Below are 6046 nucleotides of genomic sequence, written 5' to 3' on the forward strand. Positions count from 1 at the left end.
GAGTGCCTAGTGGGCCATTTTTGGTAAGCAGAACTGGCGCGGTGGGATGAACCAAAAGCCGAGTAAGGCGCCTAAACGACGCTAATGGGATACCATGAAAGGCGTTGGTTGCTTAAGACAGCAGGACGGTGGCCATGGAAGTTGGAATCCGCTAAGGAGTGTGTGTAACAACTCACCTGCCGAAGCAACTAGCCCTGAAAATGGATGGCGCTGAAGCGTTCGTGCCTATACTCGGCCGCCAGGCATGAGAAACGTTCATAATAGTTGTTTTGACGCCCTGGTGAGTAGGAGGGTCGCGGTGGTGTGCGCAGAAGGGTTTGGGCGTAAGCCTGCCTGGAGCCGCCTCGGTGCAGATCTTGGTGGTAGTAGCAAATACTCCAGCGAGGCCCTGGAGGACTGACGTGGAGAAGGGTTTCGTGTGAACAGCCGTTGCACACGAGTCAGTCGATCCTAAGCCCCAGGAGAAATCCTATGTTGATGTCGGTGTATTTTATTTTGAATAAAATTTCACACCCATGGGCGAAAGGGAATCCGGTTCCTATTCCGGAACCCGGCAGGGAACCGTTTACAAGTCGGGCCCTCGCAAGAGAGTTCGTCGGGGTAACCCAAAATGACCTGGAGACGCCGTCGGGAAATACGGGAAGAGTTTTCTTTCTGTATGAGCGTTCGAGTTTCCTGGAATCCTCTAGAAGGGAGATAGGGTTTGGAACGCGAAGAGCACCGCAGTTGTGGCGGTGTCCGTATCTTCCCTCGGACCTTGAAAATCCAGGAGAGGGCCACGGTAGGTGTCGCGCCGGTTCGTACCCATATCCGCAGCAGGTCTCCAAGGTGAAGAGCTCTAGTCGATAGATAAATGTAGGTAAGGGAAGTCGGCAAATTGATCCGTAACTTCGGGATAAGGATTGGCTCTGAGGATCGGGGGTGCGGGCTTGGTTGGGAAGCGGGCGTAGGCCGATGTGCCGGGCCTGGGCAAGGTGAAATTGTCTTGTGACTTAGATCCGAGCTCGGTCCCGTGTCTAGGCCCCCCCGCGGATCTTTCTTGCTGCGACGGTTTCTGTGCCGGCTTCGGTCGGTCAGTCGTACTTTCGGCCGCCATTCAACGGTCAGCTCAGAACTGGCACGGACTAGGGGAATCCGACTGTCTAATTAAAACAAGCATTGCGATGGCCCTAGCGGGTGTTGACGCAATGTGATTTCTGCCCAGTGCTCTGAATGTCAACGTGAAGAAATTCAAGCAAGCGCGGGGGTAAACGGGAGCGGGGAGTAACTATGACTCTCTTAAGGTAGCCAAATGCCTCGTCATCTAACTAGTGACGCGCATGAATGGATAACGAGATTCCCATGTCCCTATCTACTTTCTAGCGAAACCTCTGCCAAGGGACGGGCTTGGAAAAATTAGCGGGGAAAGAAGACCCTGTTGAGCTTGACTCTAGTCTGGCATTGTAAGGAGACATGAAAGGTGTAGCATAAGTGGGAGATAGTAATATCGTCGGTGAAATACCACTACTTTCATCGTTTCTTTACTTACTCGATTGGGCGGAAAGCTGTGCGTCGAAAACTTGGCGTTCCGACTGTCACGGTTTTCTAGAGCCAAGCGCATAAGAGTGGGTGTGAGCCATTGCGCCGATCGCCAACAATACTCTAGCGTGATCCGATTCGAGGAAACTGCTAGGCGGGGAGTTTGACTGGGGCGGTACATCTGTCAAATAATAACGCAGGTGTCCTAAGCCAGCTCAGCGAGGACAGAAACCTCGCGTAGAGCAAAAGGGCAAATGCTGGCTTGATCCCGTTGTTCAGTGTGCCACAGGGACGCGAAAGCATGGCCTATCGATCCTTTTGGCTTGAAGAGTTTTCAGCAAGAGGTGTCAGAAAAGTTACCACAGGGATAACGGCTTGTGGCAGCAAGCGTTCATAGCGACGTTGCTTTTTGATCCTTCGATGTCGGCTCTTCCTATCATTGCGAAGCAGAATTCGCCAAGGTTGGATTGTTCACCACAAATAGGGAAAGTGAGCTGGGTTTAGACCGTCGTGAGACAGGTTAGTTTACCCTACTGATGAATCGTCGTTGCGATAGTAATCCTGCTCAGTACGAGAGGAACCGCAGGTTCGGACATTGGTTCACGCACTCGGTCGAGCGGCCGGTGGTGCGAAGCTACCATCCGTGGGATTATGCCTGAACGCCTCTAAGGCCGATCCTTTCTAGACAAAGTAAGCAACGATATCTCTAGGAGTCTCGTGAGTCGAAAGGCTCAATACAATGGATTTATTAGGTATTCGGCACACGCCGTTTATTCGCACGAGCCATTTTTAGACGAATGAGGCGCCTGGACAGGGGCGATATCCGTCCGTTATATCTGTCTTGCCTATACGGTCGACGATCAGGGTTACTAGTTCGATGTTAGAGACTCGGAATCGTTTGTAAACGACTTAGGTACCTGGCGGGGTGTTGTACCGGCAGCAGAGCAGTTACCACGCTGCGATCCGTTGAGACTCAGCCCTTGGCTTGGGGATTCGTCATGTTGGCTTGACGTCACCCCACGCTATTAGAGCATAAGCCTTAAGCCGTCGCATTGCACCATGCCAAAATCAGTAGCTTGACAGTCGAAAACTTGTACATGCTGTACATGTGACACTTCTTCGGTATCTACCTAAGATTTTGTACAACGTGCGTGAGTCAGCACGTACGTAAATCAAAACTTATCGACAAATTACAATACTAGAAATATTCATTATTTCTTTCAATAACCATAATGTCAAGAGAATAGTTATAAATATTTTTTAAGTTTACGAAATATATGTTTTTTAAGAGAAACTTTTCATAATTTTTTAATATAAATATATGATATAATTCATTAAAATTCTAAATAGGGAGAATGTTTTTGCTAAATTTCTTGGAAATGCGTACAAGTTGCTAATAAGAAAAGTACGTATAAGTTATCTATAATGCAAAATGCGTGCAAGTTGTCAATGTGTAAAATACGTGCAAGTTGTCAATTTGCACAGAATGCGTGCAAGTTGTCAATTTGCAGAATACGTGTAAGTTGTCAATGTGGCAAAATACGTGCAAGTTGCTATTTTTATTTAATTTTGTAATATACTCTAATAAATTAGTAACTTCCAACCTATAAATATTTCGATTCTTTTATAATAAATATTCAGTATATTTATTTCCTTTTTAACAAAATATTCGTATTTATATATAATTTCAAACTACATCTAGTAAAACTTCTAGGGGACATTGCGAGTAAGCCTAACATAGAATCATGCATCGAAACAGGTTAAAAACATTTTCCGGCTTTTGAAATCAGTAACTTACGGGTACATCAGACTACATCAAGTAAACTGTTAGGGGACATTTGCGAGTAAGCCTAACCTAGAATCATGCATCGAAACAGGTTTAAAACATTTTCCGGCTTTTTGAAAAATCAGTTAACTTACGGGTACATCAGACTAACTCAAGTAAACTGTTAGGGGACATTTGCGAGTAAGCCTAACCTAGAATCATGCATCGAAACAGGGTAAATTAAAAACATTTCCGGCTTTTTGAAATCGTAACTTACGGGTACATCAGACTACATCAAGTAAAATGTTAGGGGACATTTGCGAGTAAGCCTAACCTAGAATCATGCATCGAACACAGGTCAAACTACTTTTGAAGAAAAATATTGTTTTTGGGGTTTTTTAGGAATGACATATATTTATTCTATATTATTTACATGACATGGTTTAAATACAAATTTTTATTTCTTTAAGTTACATTTTTATTAAAAATAAAATTTTTACATTTAGCTAATACAATTTAAATAATTAATATCTGAAATCTTGCTTGCTTTCCAGTCGAGGATGCTTTTTTCACGAGATAGTAGTGTCGCTGTCATAAAACCTTCGCGATTTTGCTCTAATACGCGTTTTGATACATTAGCCAGTAATTGAACATGTCTCTCAGTTCCCTGAATGTGGACCGGATTTTAGGGTCACTCCATGGACACTCATTGCTTTGTAGATATTGTACTAGATGTTCATGAGGAATATTAGCGTAAAGGCTGGTTCGGATATATTTGAATAATCATCCATATCTATCATATTAGTATAGTCGGTGCATTCGAAATTTATTTCGGGTGTTTTGTAATCTCTCAATTGCGTCAGGTCTTCCACATATTACGGTAATATAAGATTTTCTTATAGCTGAATCTCGTATTTCCTTTTATTATCAAACAAACATTGCTAATAAAATATTTTCTGAGTGGAGCATAGTATGCGTTTTCTTTAGCAACATTGTTCACAATTTGTCTCAAATTCGAGTCTAATATTGCGTCCAGCTAATAATTTATAAAATAATATATACCATACACCACAGAGTTGTAATATTTAATGTTAAAGTACATTGGAATATATATACTTTCATTACGTAGTTTGCCAGAATTTTCAAATTTTTGGAAGGCTTATTAGTAGTTACCATAACCGAAGTAACCTACTAGCCTTCGTGAGCCAACGGGAATGTGCTATTGCCCTGTTTCATGTTAGCTAAGTCTGTCGATACTTCTCCAGAAGCAACTGTCTTAGCTATTTTTATTAAATAACTTGAGTCAGTTGTCGATTCAGCAGGACTTATATCAGCCAAATTTTCAAGTGGGATTGTTTTCAAAGTCTTTTACCGGCTGGAAGTATATAGGAAAAAATAAATTTATATTGAATTTGAACATAGGGTATAAAAATAGTAAATATGTTATAACTCACCGGTATATTTTCGCATGTTTCAATTTGTTTGCTAATATTCCAGTTTTTGTTCGTGGTCCAGTGGTCAATGATTTTTCCAAATAGTTAAATAAATGGCGAAGTGGAAGTTCGTTAAAGTGGAGAAGACACACAAACCAATGCAGTGGCCTGTTTAACTGAATTTCAAATCGACGTAAAATACCATTTTTACGCCTGTATTTGCTGGTTCACCATCGCAAAATATGCCTATCAAAGAATCGAGAGCTATTCCTTTATCGGCGAAAACTCGTTCAATTTGATTACTTACTTTCCGAATCTTCATTTTCCAATTTTGTGTAACCCAACAATTGGCCATTCGGTTCCTTTAATAAACTAAATGCGCTTCTTTAATCATTCGTGGGTGAAACTTCTTATCGATTTTTTCCATGGTAATAGAATCATTTTTGGCCGTCGATGAAATGTATATTAATTCAGAAGAAATCATATCGGTTGTGTAGAGCTTGCCTATTTTTTCTGCCTCTCGCGAACGCTTTTATTTTTGTCCATAATGACAGGATTGCCCCAATCATCCGTTATGCCAGGTCACGCAGGATTGCCGTCACCACGCCAGACCCAACTCTATCAGAATTGCAAATCTGTCGCACATTAAGGCATAGCTTGGAGCCTTATATCTTCGACTATATGGACCACGTTTATATGAGAAGTATTTTGTAAACTTTCCGAACTGCTTTTAAAATCAAAATCAACATCTGGAGTATATGTCTCACCTGGAGTAATATTGCTAGTTATTGTAGATTCTGATACTTCATCTTCAATTTTATATATATTCTGGTATCGTAGATTTCCTCTCATTATGTTGATCCATCATAAACGCTTGTAAATGTTTTGGGATCAATCCACAAGAACACAGTAATCTTCGCAAATCGCATTTGCATTTCCAATATAAAATAATTCTTTCGTGGATTCTACAAACTCCTGAAATGATGCTTGGGTAGACTTGCTTTTTATTTGTACTTTTATATTTATCAATCAATCGTTCAATTTTCTAGCGATACTTCGTTCTCCATAATTGGAATATCAATTTTTTCCCACGTCTGAATCAATTTCGTTACCACATTTGGGAGTAAATGTTTTATATGAAAACATTTATTTTGTTTTTTTGATTCTTCGGCCAAATAAAAATAATACCTGATAATTTCCATACTTGTCGGAAGATTTACACCAGTAAATTCTTTTGCTTCCCCAAATGTAATTGATCATGCGAGCGCATATGATTCAAATTACTAGCACTTGCGCCTGAATTTAAATAAGAATTCGCCTGATACTTCAC

The 6046-nt window shown here is 41.2% G+C and overlaps 1 pseudogene; it reads left to right on the forward strand.

The window, feature by feature from the left end:
• On the forward strand, positions 1 to 2515 carry LOC113366712 (annotated as a pseudogene; the record flags this gene model as incomplete).
• Between the last annotated feature and the right edge of the window lie 3531 nt (positions 2516 to 6046).

Source organism: Ctenocephalides felis, unplaced genomic scaffold (assembly GCF_003426905.1).
Source record: "Ctenocephalides felis isolate EL2017-DRISC unplaced genomic scaffold, ASM342690v1 CF-g0.4_SCAFFOLD_00618, whole genome shotgun sequence".
Lineage (NCBI taxonomy): Eukaryota > Metazoa > Arthropoda > Insecta > Siphonaptera > Pulicidae > Ctenocephalides > Ctenocephalides felis.